The sequence below is a fragment of the Pelodiscus sinensis genome, chromosome 1 (assembly GCF_052426305.1).
Source record: "Pelodiscus sinensis isolate ZL-2025 chromosome 1, ASM5242630v1, whole genome shotgun sequence".
Taxonomy (NCBI): domain Eukaryota; kingdom Metazoa; phylum Chordata; order Testudines; family Trionychidae; genus Pelodiscus; species Pelodiscus sinensis.
The window spans coordinates 61,567,362-61,581,181 of record NC_143052.1 but is presented as its reverse complement, the minus strand read 5'-3'; the positions used below and the strand labels follow the sequence as shown (position 1 = coordinate 61,581,181).

At 43.8% G+C, this 13,820-nt stretch overlaps 1 long non-coding RNA gene across 1 annotated transcript in view; it reads right to left on the bottom strand.

Annotated features, from left to right (window-relative positions):
• LOC149525574 (uncharacterized) overlaps positions 1-13,478 on the bottom strand; it is a 50,307-nt gene extending 36,829 nt beyond the window's left edge. Inside the window, exon 1 of the long non-coding RNA XR_016350000.1 lies at positions 9,659-13,478. This is a non-coding gene — a long non-coding RNA (uncharacterized LOC149525574). The remainder of the gene's footprint in view (positions 1-9,658) is intronic.
• Between the last annotated feature and the right edge of the window lie 342 nt (positions 13,479-13,820).

Genomic DNA, 13,820 nt, shown 5'->3' with positions numbered 1-13,820 from the left:
ATATCTTATGACTGTGAAATTGACCAAAATGAACCCTGAATTTAGTAGGAACCTAATCATGAAGATTAGATGCTATCACACAAACTGTAAAAACCAGGTTTCAAAAGAATAACCGAAAATAAACATTGATTTATCACGACTTTCAATCCATTAGTGTTGATGGCTTCACACGTGTTCTCAGCAATCTTCTTCCTGCTCTCTCTTCCTTTTCTTCTATAATTATGATTGTTAATTACAGTAAACTTCCGATAATCCGGCACCTTTAGGACCCAGGGGGTGCTGGATTATCAGATATGCCGGACTATCGGAAAGGGGGGCTATGAAGGGTCTGGGGTGGCATCCCCCTCCACCCGAAACCCCTCATAGCCCCCCTTTCCAATAGTCCGGCTCTGCCCCAGGTGTCCCAGATTCAGAGCAGCTCCGGTGCTGCTGGGTTGGTCCCGTAGCGCTGCCCCTCGGCGCTGTGGGACCAACCCAGCAGCACCCCAGCTGCTCTGCCCCAGGCATCCCCAAGTCAGCTTCTGCTGAAACTGACCAGCAGCTGACTCCAGGAAGCCCGAGGCAAAGCTGCTCTGCCCCAGGCTTCCCGGAATCAGCCGCTGGTCAGTTTCAGCAGCGGCTGAATCAGGGAAGCCGGATGCAGAGCAGCTCCAATTGTCCGGCTGCCCGGTGCACTTCTGGGTTCCCGATGGTGCCAGACTAGCAAGAATGTCGGAGCATTGGATGCCGGACCAATGGAGTTTTACTGTAACTCACTACTTCACCAGAGTACTTTACTTCCTTTGATTCTTCTGCTCCTCTTTCCCATCACAAGGTGTACCTTGCCAAACTCATCAACATCTATTTCCTACATTCCTGCTCTTATGATGCAAAGTGTTACTGGTGGAACTCTTGTTAACTTCCTCCACTACAAAGCTGTTTCCTTCTTTAATTCTGCCAACTTCCCAGCTAAACACCACCTCCAATTTTAATTTAACCTCATAACTACAATCCCAGGTGCCTCTCCACTAGATTTTTGACTAAGTTCTTCTGCACAGGACTCAATTTCTTTCAAGAAATTGGCAAAACATGACATTACTTTCTTCTCCCCTCTGGTCTTCTTCCCTTCTTACAACTCTCCCCTTCCCTCTACAGATGCAGAAGTTTCTAATCCGATCTCCATCTCTAGCCTTGATCCCATCCCATCTGTTCTCCCACCCATTCACTCTCATTGCCTCAATTAGTTTTCTCCTTTACCTCTCCCATTTCTCTGTTTTTATCTCCTCACAATACTGGCATGCTTCCATCTCTCTCATCTTACAAAAAGAATACCCAATTAAACCCTTCACATCCCCTACCCCTGCTGGATTCTCTAACTAACCTTGCCTCTCGGTGCTGGTTCACACTAAAGCTATGGGTGTGTCTAGACTACAGGGTTTTGTTGTCAAAACTGGACTTTTGTCGACTAAACTATACCTGCGTGTACACTGCTGCTGAGTTCTGTCGACATAACGTCAATAGAACTCAGCAGTTTTGTTGACAGCTGTAAACCTCACTCTATGAGAAATAATGCCTTTTGTCGAAAAGGCGTTATTGCATCTCCACTGTCCTTTGCGTCTACACTGACATGTTGACAAAGCGGCTTGCTTTGTCGACAGAACTGGATGTAGCCTAAACGCTCTTTGTCGACAGTATCTGTCGACAAAAGCATGTAGTCTAGACATACCCTTTAAGTTGACCTGAGTTAGGCTACATCAACACAAGTTGTGTCAGCTTAGGTTATGTAACTGATTTACAGCTGTGTCTACATTGCACTGTGTTGATGGGAGACTCTTTTGGTAACTTATCTTCCACCTCTTGGGGAAGTAGAGTACAGACGTCAACTTACCTGATCTTCACCAGATCTGTTAATCAGCACTGCTGCATCAATCAGAGCAGTGCCTATTTAGCCATAAGTATAGACAAGTCCTATGACTCTATTCTCCCTTATATCTCTATACCTAATTGAATATGCTGTTCGCATTCAGGGAACATCTAGACAGCAGCACTATTTCAGAATACTTCTCATGAGGAGTAGGAGTTCCACTCTCAATGGGGGCATCCTCAGTGTTCAATTTAGCAGGTCTTTACTAAGGATGTTAAATTGCGGTTAATTGACTAGTCGAGTAGTTGATGGAATTTCCATCAACTAGTCGATAGGCACTTCCGCATTCCTCCTTTGAAATGTATAAGTCCCTAGCTGATGCCAGACTCTACAGTAATGCCCCCTTGACCTCCGCTTTGGCATTTCAAAGGGGCAGCCGCCACACAGCTGATCCCTCGCTCAGCTGTGGAGTGGCTGCCCCCTTAAAACACCACCTTGGGGTTTCAAAGTGGCAGTGCCGCACAGCTGATTCCGAGCTCAGCTGTGCAGCATTGCCACTTTGAAGTACCCTTCCCCGCTTTGCTGCCTCTATCTGATAGAGAGGCAGCAAGGGAGAAGAGGAGCGAGGGCGCGAAATCAACTAGTCGACAGACTGACAAGCATTTACTTATCGGATAATTGACTAGTCCTTAAAATCCTTAGTCTTTACTAGACCCACTAAATTGAACTCCAGAAGATAGACTGCTGCAGTATCAATCTTCTGGGAAGCAAAGACATGGCCTCAGTCTCTATTAACCTCTTTGTAGCTAAAGCTCAGAGCCAGCACTACTACTTCTTCCTCCTTAATCTGTTTGCTGACTCCATGGACCATGCTCTTCTTGAAATCTTCTCCGCCATTGTAATTCTGTCCTCTACTAGTTCTCTCTCTCTACCTCCTTCACTGGTACCTTTGGTGAAGCATGCTCATTCCTTCCTTTCTGCTTCCTGTGAGAGTTTCATAGGCACTAAGGACAGAGCCCTTTCTCATCTCCCTGCACACATTATCTCTGAGCAATCTCATGCATGAAAATACATTCAACGATCATCTCTATACTGATGTCTCAGATTTATCACTTGATCCCAAACCTGTCTGTCCAACCTAAAATCTCAGCCTACCTCTGATAGTTTCCAAAAACTGGAAAGCTATAAGAAATCAAGAGTGATGACTGGAAATATATAAAGAAAAGAATGACGAAAATAAAGAAACTTGACAATGATTGTGAACAGTGCATTCAATTAGTTTTTCTTCTAATATTAATTTTGAACCTCTTTTTAAATCTCTATATTAATCCATTAAAGAGAAATACTGTACCAGCCATTACCAACACTGTATTAATTTTAATGTTAGTACCATATATGAATATTTTTCTTAGTATCCTTGAACCGAAGTATCTATAGTTTTGCATCTTTGTGGATACATTGAAGTTTGTTTTATATAGCTAGCAGACAAAAAGGGATTTAACAAATATAAGTAGTAAACTCTTAAATTAGTTCTGATAACATCATAAATCATTAGAAATAGAAAATCAAGTCCGCCACTGCATATTACATAGAACATACACCTGAAGATTTTTATCATTATGACCCTATTGCATAGCAGCCCACTTCACTGATCAATCCCACATTCTGCTGTAGAAACTCCAGTTGTCCAGTGATAGCTTTTAATCCCAACTAATGCATAAAAAGCAACATTTCTGCATTCATGTATTGAAAAACATTCCAAGCTTTGATTATGAAATAGTAATAAAATTATAGTATAAAATTCATTGTTAAGGATAATTAGATTTCAATTAAAGTATTTTTACCTGACTCAAGCTTCCTTCTTCAATGTTGCTCTCCAAATGAATTTTTTTGTGCATGTTGCTTGTGTGTACATTTACATTTTGCCTCATTTGAATCCCCTCACCCTCAAAAGTGAACGGTCTGTATTACACATTTTTGCCTGAGAGCAAATTTTGATTTCATAGACAAACTTTGAGCAGCTAAGAGTCTTATAATGAAAGCTAAGCTTCAGCCTTAAAAGTTGGGAGCATGAGCCACAGTTCCATAATAAAATAATATTTTTGTTAAGTTCTGTGACTTTAGCCTTAAAGATGTAAATGAAGGGCAAGACTTGAAAGTTTTTCATTCCACTCCCCCACCCCCACCTGTGATCTTCACATCTTCTTTCCTGGAGAGGTGAAGTACTAGGACAGGCGTTTCAACTTAAGGTTACTGGCATCAGCACTACACATCCTCCTAGTACCTAGTATTTTTAGACAATACAAGTGATTGCCCCTGCAGGGGAACTGTGAAAATTTGTCAGCACCACTATTTCTTTCATAAGGAGTTATCATCATGTGTTATCCTTCCACTCCTATATTCTTGAAAGAGTAGTGTATGGTGATTTTGGTAGCCACATCTTTACTCTTCTGCAAAAGACAGCGAGAGCAGAATTTTCACACATTTTAAGGGTGAAGGAGAGGCAGAACTTCTTAATTCTCCTTTTACTGTATAGAGGATGAACAGAAACATGTGACAACAGAGTTTTACCTTGGAAGTTTAAAAACAAAAACAAAACAAAACAAAAAACTGGGTCAAGGAAAAAGATGGAAAAACAATCCATTGTTCCACAAGTACAAATAATGCTAGACTAGCCCCTTTCACGATTTCAATCTCTAACCTATTACAGCTTAATGTTGGGACTGAGGTGGCAGCAGAACCATACCAAAAGTCCAACACTGGCAGGCAAGTTTCAACTTCTATTGATAGGTAATGGGTACAGAGTTTGAGAGGTACTGGAGGGCAGGGAATCACTGATAGGAGACAAGAGCAAGGAGTAAAAGTACACCAAAAATTGGAAGAAAAATAGGCAGAATGGCAAGTAGGCTTCAGGAAGAGAGATTAGAAGGCCAGATAAAAGTGGCTTTCTTTTCAGTAATCATAATTCTGAATGGGGAAAAATAAATGGCAGTTTGTGTCCTGCCTTCATATTCATCTCCCAGGATACATGTGTCAGCATCCCTCACTGTGTTGGAATTTACCACAACAGAGTGCAGACACAACCTCCAGCCCTTTCCCATCAGGAGCAAACCTTTCATTCAGTTCCATAAGTCTACTAACTCTCAATTAGAAAACACTTTCAGTGACTCATCTCCCAGTCACTCCCCAAGTGTAACCTTTTCAGTAATCCATTCACACAGAGCCTGTAAAGTCTGTAAATCCTCTTATCTTTAACTAGTCAAGAAAAAAAGATAAAACCACTGAAATAAAAAATATTTTAATATTTTCTAAAGAACTTTCTGGATCTGTCAGGTAGAGTGTAACTGAATATTGGCAAAGAGAACATTGTGGTTTTTAAAAACCCAAATACATGAGCCAAAACAGTCCTTTTCCTATTCCTCATCTATATATAATGATCATACTTACAGTTCATCTACATAAAGATCAGAACCCTCCCATTACCTATCCATAGGTCACACACAAAAAATTATGATCTCACCTCTTATCAACGATCAGTAAAAACACACTCTCCAGCTATCATTTCATAGGAGTATCCACTTTAACAGATTGGCTGAAGAAGCAAGAGTAGCCACTCATGAGATAAACTCAGAGAGTAAGAGTAAAAGTTAATCTATGTAGAATTTTCTCCTACATTCCTAGTTTTCAAATGCTTTTTAAAATGTTTTAATTCATTCAAAAGGCAAGGATATATACATCCTTATATGTGAATTTATACTAACGATGTTAACATTTAATCAACTAATTGATGGAATTTTCATTGACTAGTCAATTAGTGGATCCATGGGGAAGTTGCAGAGGGGTTAGCTCCCAGCCCCAGGAGCTAACCCCACTGCGGCCATGCCTTTTAAGTGTATTAAGAACCTGCCTACTCTTAATACATTGAAAAAGCAGAAGCGCAGCAGGGGGACCCAGTGTGAACTGGGACAGCACTTCTGCTTTTGAAATGTATTAAGAGCCAGCACGCTCTTAATACATTTAAAAAGAAGAGGCACAGTGTCTGGGACTGGGCTCGCGCCCAGTCCTCACTACTCCTTGCCTCCGACAGAGACGGTGCTCAGGGGAACAGACAGAGGCAGTGTGTATGTGGGGAAAGAAGGGGAAGTGACTAGTTGACTATCCGATTATGCTTATCGGCAGGGCTCGCCAAGTGGCGGCAAGCCCCATTTGCCAGCTGCGCAGTTTTGCGCAGATCGCTCTGCGCCAGCTCTTCCGGGTTGTAATCTACTCGCCACGGGCAAGGAGATTACATTATTTGTCGAGCCCTGCTTATTGGATAGTCAACTAGTCACTTACATCCCTAATTTATACTTCACTCTTTACTCATTCAGTACACTAAATGCCTCCACAATTATAAATGTGAATGAGACAATCACCGTGTTCTCAAATGAAGTCATCCAGAAAAATAAAAACAAAAACACTTATCACCTATGGGTGAGCACTTTTTACAAAGCAATCACTATCTGATGTGCTCATCCTCAAAATATGCACACTGCATTCAAAAGACAAGCCTGAGAGCTTACATTCATAACTTTGCTACACACTAAAATTCAATGACTAACCCCTCCGCCCCGATTTTATTTCTTATTACAATAATTTATAACATTAAAACCTACCCTCTCCCCAGTCATCTTCTCCCTATGGAGAGGTGTTAACTGGCAATTTCATGTAGAATGGTCTCTTGAAGTGTGTGTGTAAACTACTTCAGCTAAACAATCTGTTCCACTTTGGGTTTAGCTGTGACACCCCCAAGGCCTGGTCTGTCGGTATGTTGCTCTAGAGTGTGAAAAATGCACACCTCTGAGCAGTGCGGTTAAACCAACCTAACCTTTGCTTGTAGACAGCACTAGGTCAACCCTTCCACCAGGGTAGTTAGCATCTCCACTGAAGTGCTACAATGGCAAACTGCAGCACTGAAACATTTTAAGTGCAAAGAAGCCTTGACTACATTTCCCAGAACTGAAGAAAAGCTATGTGTAAGCTCACTCAAACTTCTGTTGGTCCATAGAAGATACTACTTCACCACCTTGTTTCTCTATATCCTGGGACCAAGATGGCAATAGCAACATTGAATACTTTATTTAGGTCTTTTTGAAGGTCTGTCTGCCAATTGCACATGGAATGCTTTGTTCATCATATACCTTACACTGAATCTATTTAAAAAAATGCTCCCTAGCATTTTAGAGTTTTCAATTATCAGTTTTGCTAGTATGGTGACTGGGCCTCCCCCTTGGTGACAAAAAGGGCAACCGCACCCTGTAGGGAAACAAATGTCATTTGTAAAAGGTTTTAGGTTGATGTGTTCAAGTCTCTTTGGATCAGGCATTGACACACCATAACTCGAGGGCACAGCAGCTGCTGCTTTTTCTCAAAATACTAAATCCAATAGTGGCAAAGTGTATTGGGGAAATGAGCATAAAGCATAATTGATTATGCTGTGAATCTTAATGTACTTTTATTTACTGAATCAAAAGTGCTCAAAGCTACATAACTTTTCTTGCAGCACTCTCTCACTCAGCAAACACAATAGGGATATTATAGCTATAAACTAAATGCCTTCACACATGGATCCTATCAACTCAGTCATGTGTCTATTTAACTTTTCCATAGGGAATTCACATAAATGATTTAGTTGAATATTAAAAAGAAAATATTCTATATACAAACCATTCATTTGAACCAGCATGATGCATTTTTCAGGGTTTTTTTCGTCTCAGAATATTGATTTATCAAGTCCTGCAAAGCATAATTAAATCTGTAAAACACTGACTCTGTACTCAGTTACCTTCCATCTGGGGATCACAAAGCATTTTCAGAAACAATAGTGAATTTAACTTCATGGTACCTGCAAGATGAGCATTAACCCCATTATTTAGAAGAAGAACTGATCCTGCCGCCCTTATTCATATAAATAAATGGGTCAAAACCTGGACAATCAGTCTCTAAGTAACTTGCCCAAGGTCATGCACAAATACACGGCAGACCTATGAATTAGCTCATTTTCACGTATCTTAAGGACTACTGAGAAAATTGGGCAATATACCATGATGGAAATGACTAAACTGACATCTTGCTAAAGCAATACTTAGAGAAAGCCACACCAAAACAGTTATTGAACAGCTGTAATATATGGGATCCCTTCGTCTACATGAACATTCTAAATGTATGTGTTATAATCAAGCATTGGAACACATTTGAGCAACTGATATTTATTTTAAGTTTTAACATTTGAGGGCAAATTTGTTCCAATTAACTTACACATCTAAAGTGAAACTCCAGGTATTCACATTCACACTTGAATTCAGGATTCTCCACCTTGAAAGGTCAGTGTTAGGACACTACAAAATCCCAGTAATAAGTGAGTGAGAATATTGTCTTCTTACTACAGAGTCATAGGTACAACCATCTACCCAAAGTAAAAACAAAAGCCATTTTACTTTAGATCACTGTTCTGGGAATGACTGAAAGCTATGTACACAGCAACTTCAAGTGCAACTCAACAGACAACTTTGTTTGGTAAAGCAGTGTAGTTTGTTATGTTTGCATCTCTCAGCCATTTCTGTTTATTTAAATACAATACTTTGAAACAATCATTCTTCATTCATTAAAGAGAAAATCAGTTATGTTTCTCAGTGAGAAAGAATTAAATTCATATTTACTTTGTAATATAACTTCATTATTAAAAAGGGCTAGCGCTATACTAGTTTAGGGCATTTACTGATGTGCAGAAAGATGTGCCATTAGATAAGAAGTCGATGGATGAAATGATAGGTGCAAGACTTTCAATATCCTGTAATACTTCACATGTTCAATTTATGCTCATATTAAAACAGTCTTTAAAGCTACAGAATATATTTTATTATTTAAGTCTGATTTAGAAACATTAAACATTTATTAGACCATTGGAAACTTGAAACATTTAGAAGCCCTTATTTATTAGATGTATCTGACCAACTCTACATCCCCAATTTACTAATATATTTGAGAGAAATGGCTAGTAAGTAATAAGGCATTAACCTTGTTTGAAAAAATTAGTCATAGCTTTGACAATTTTTTCTGATGTGTCAAATGAAATTTTAAAGTCAGCGTTACAGGGTATGTCCTTTAAGAATTAAATTATCAATACAAGACAAAGTAATTATTTACATTTATTGTAAATATTTTAATACATTTAATTCACATAATACTAAAGTGTGGTTAACATACCAAAATTCACAAAAAGTATCTTTCAATCATCACTAATAAAAAATGCTATCAATGTGAATTTATACTATCCATGCTTCTTGGGTTCGGTTTGCTTTACTGTAAAATCATCAAAATATACACCAGAAATTTTAAAGATTCACCTAAAATGGAACAATATATGTGTAAATGTTAAGCAAAACAATAATATTGATAGGCTTGTACTGTACAAATATTTTCTTCCAAATAAGCAATGAAGTTCACTTCATACATTTTGGCTTTTCCCAAACAGATAATATCCATAGTTTTTCAGTATTCCTAAATATATACACGTATGATTTTAAAGATCAATACATAATTTGAAACAATACATATGCAAAATAAACAGAAAAAATACAAGTCAGTCATTGACTTCCATTCTTCAGATATCAAATCCATTCTCTGAAAAAGGTGGCAAAGATAACTTAAGCAGTAAAAGAAACAAATACTTCTTCAGACAAAATTCCAAAAGACTATGTTAAAAAAACCTAATGGTCTTCCAGTCAGCTGCACCAACAGAGCAATACTTCACTGGTATAAAAAGGAAACACTCACATTTCAGTAGCCAAGGAAAGGCTCAATTTCTGCAGAAGGCGGCGGAGGAAGAATTGTTTGCTACCCATCAGCATGCAATCCCGAGAAAACAAAGGGGATTCCCATTGTCATTGTCTTCCTCTGTAGCTGATCATCACCAGCACTAGCAAGGCAGTAGCTTGCGCAGTTATCTCCACAGCGGGCAATGTCACAACCCGACCAACAGCACAAACTACTACCTCAGCCAGGGCCATGGTGCACCCGACCCGTCCTGAAGAGGAAAATAAGCAGACAGGCACGTTGGGCAAGACATGAAATTACACGGAAGCAAAAGCAGATACCAGGGTTCTGGGTCCTTTGATGATCCTCGATGTGCCGCAGACATTAGCCAGACTCTCCCGGCCCGGCTGTGGCGAGCAGAGAGAAACCCCGCCCAGCTCCCTGCTCGGCTTTGCCCTGTTCCTGGCGTGACCTGAGCGCGCCGCGCAGTAGCGACACTGCAGCCGCCTGCAGCCCCCAGCGCGGGCTGAGCTGCGAGCTGCCACCGCAGCGGGGCGGGGCGGGGCGAGAGCCGAGCCCCCCCCGCCCACGGTCTTGTCCGGGCCCGCTGGGCCGGGAGCTGCGTCCCACCGGCCGTGCTGCCTACGCCTGCCCGGCACTGCCCTGCCGCCGCTGCCCGCCTCCTCCCCGGCTGCCCGGGCCGGCGAATCCGCGCTGCCAGGCAGGGCTCGGGTCTCCCCCCCCACCCCGGCAGAGCCCCGCGGCAGGGCGGGAAACGCCCGACCCGGCAGGCGAGCCGAGCTCCCGTCCTGTAAGGCCGCAGCTGAAGCGACGCCCCTCGGCTGAGGCACGAGAGACCCCGCTGAGGCGCCGTCCCGCGTCGCCGCCGCCTGTGTGGCCGGCTGCACTGCACCATAGAGCTCGCGTGCGGGGAGAGAGGGGCTCACCGCCACTGCCCACGTGACGAGGCATGTCAATCACCCAGCCGGCGCCATCTTGAATGGGGAGGGCTGCTGCCTCACGGAACCAAACCCTCTGTTACCCCGATCAGCGAAGATGGCGCCGGCCGGCGGGAGGCTTTTCCTCAGAGACAGAGCAGCCCTGCGCCCCCCTCTGGAGAGGCCACCTCACTCCCCGCTGCATCCGCCGAAGGGGGCCGCGCTCAACTTGGCTCCCGCGGGCAGGAGGCGGCGGCGGCGGCGACTTTCCCGCGCTAGTTCCAGCTACATAAAATCCGCGGGAAAATATGGGGCAGGGCGCGCGTTTCTGCGCATGTCTCCGAGCGCACGGGCCTCTGGGAACTGTAGTTGTGAGGGCAGGGGCGGTGACGAGGTCTGGCTAGAGGGGAAGGTCGCGAGCGGCGGGGAGAAGTTAGGCGGCTGCAATGCCCAGCATGACAGCAGGCAGGCTGCTCGGCCATTCGCACCGGGATCAGGGTAACGAGAGATTTCCGGCAACTAGCGCCGTCCCCCCAAGTTGATATTTTCCACTAACTGCTGGAGCCTGAAATGAACAAGGCAAGGCCCTGCCCCTTAGGAAACAGCAACTGCAGGGACTGGGAGAAGAGAGATACAGGAGCATAAACCGTTTATTGCAGACACTAGAGGAAAAGCCTTACAGTGAGGCTATGGCTACATTAGTGTGATCTTGCACAAAAGCGGCTGCTTTTGCACAAACAGCTGCTGCCTGTCTACGGGGGCAAGAACACTGATGTTCTAGTGTATGAGATCAGGGCTTCTTGTGCAAGACCCTTGTTGCTCCTCTTGCACAACTGTTCTTGCACAAGAGGCCAGCGTGGACAAGCAACATGAATTTCTTGCGCAAGAAAGCTCTATGGTTAAAATGGCCATCAGAGCTTTCTTGCGCAAGAGAGCATCTACAATGGCATGGATGCTCTTGCGCAAGTTCTTGCGCTCTTCTGAGTTCTTGCACGAGAACTCTTCTGCAAAAGAGTTCTTGCACAAGATCATGCCAGTGTAGACGTAGCCTGAGTGTCTTAAAAAGCTCCAGCACTTAGTTTAATTAAAAAATAGGGGGAAGGGCACCCCCCAGCATAATCCCAAAAAAAGGATTTTTTTTTAAACTTAGCCCAGAAAGGACAGAAACCCATAGACAAAAGATGAGGACAGAAATTTAAACAAGCATAAAAAACAAATTTTAACAAAGAAAGCAATTCACCATTAGCACAAATTACCAAAGGAAGTAGTTGATTATTTAGTGCTTAGATTTTTGACCAAATCACATCTTCCTGAAAAGTAACAGGTTGACTAGATGATGATCACTCTACAAGATTGGTAGTAATGGACAATATAGTTCACAGCTTAAAAGAACTACCGAAGCACAGCACTGAAACTGAAGTTACAGAGAAAAACATCTCTTTAAAAAACAGCTGCTTATATTTTTGAATTACAGTTACACAAGTAGCAAGGCACTATTCTCACACACAAAATGACAGAATCCTTAATTCCAGTATATACTCAGACACAGCTGCTGACCCTACGGACAAAAGTTTTGGTTATACCAACTCCCATGGTTCAAAATTCCTGAATTCTAGCCTGAAGAAGTCAGAAGACTGGTATAAAAAAATCAATATAGCTATTAGTTCTTCTGTCTTTTGAGCCTTTAGGCTAGTCACATTTTTCAGTTTACTACATAAACCTGAAGGCCAGAAACTTTATGAAATCATTTAAAGAGATCACAACCTCAGGAACTGAGGCTTGAACACAAACACCTAACATTGTAAGACTCATGATAAAATCAGGAAATCATTATTTTCCTTTGATTTGGTTTTGCAGTGCTATTTTACTGATTTTACTTTGGTTTCATTCTGCATAGCGTGTGCATCAGTAAAGTTTCATCTCCACTAGCCCTTTTGTCAGCATAACTTTTGTTAGGCAGTGGTGTGAAAAAAAAAAACCTGGACTGATGTAAGTTGCACCAATGTAACTACCACCACTCATTAGGAATGGTTAATTATGCTGGAGAGAGAGCGCTCTCCTGCTGGAATGGAGCAGCTGCACTGGGGACCTTAGAGATGTGCTGCTGTAAGGTCTATAGTGTAGACATAGTCAAAGTGCCAGGTCGCTATTCTTTTACAAATCTCTCTAGGGGCAGGGTGTCTGGCCAGGAGGAAGGGGGCGGAGGCAGAAGCAGGGACTCAGTAAAATGGGGTGAGGGGGCTGAGGGTGCAGGAGATGTGTGAGGGGGCTGCGGGTGCAGTGAGTGAAGGTGCTGGGGTCTCAGATTTGTGGAGTATGAGTGACTAGGCTGGGGGTGCAGGGTTTATAACGTCTCCCCTCTCTTCCCCACCCTGGAGCACTGGGGAAGAGGGAGGAAGGAGGCTGGGTGTCTGAGGATGGAGGGGCAGCGGGACACAGAGTGATGTGATGTCACAGTTGTCCTGCAGGAAATTGCTTTTTAATATACAGTAAACTTCCGATAATCCGGCACCTTTAGGACCCAGGGGGTGCCGGATTATCAGATATGCCGGACTATTGGAAGGGGGGGCTATGAGGGATCTGGGGTGGTGTGGGGAGGATGCCACTACAGACCCCTTATAGCCCCCCCTTCCGATAGTCCGGCTCTGCCCCAGGCATCCCCTATTCAGCCGCTGCTGGTCAGTTTCAGCAGCGGCTGAGTCGGGACGCCTGCAGCAGATTAGCTGGGGTGCTGCGGGGTTGGTCCGGTAGCGTCGCTCCTTGGCACTGCAAGACCAACCCGGCAGCACCCCAGCTGCTCTTGGGGACGCCTGGGGAAGAGCAGCTGGGGTGCTGCCAGGTTGGTCCCGCAGCACCGAAGGGTGGTGCTACCGGACCAACCCTGCAGCACCCCAGCTGTTCCCAATTCAGCTGCTGCTGAAATTGACCATTCCCGGAGTCAGCCGCTGGTCAATTTCAGCAGCAGCTGAATCAGTGAAGCCGGGGGCAGAGCAGCTGGGGTGCTGCCTGGTAGGTCCCGTAGCGCTGCCCCTCGGGGCTGTGGGACCAACCCGGCAGCACCTCAGATATCCCCATTCAGACGCTGCTGAAATTGACCAGCGGCTGACTCCAGGAAGCCTGGGGCAGAGCAGCTCTGCCTCGGGCTTAAGCAGCAGCGGTTGGTCCGGTAGTGCTGCCCCTCGGTGCTGCGGGACCAACCCGGCAGCACCCCAGCTGCTCTGCCCCAGCTGTCCCCAATTCAGCTG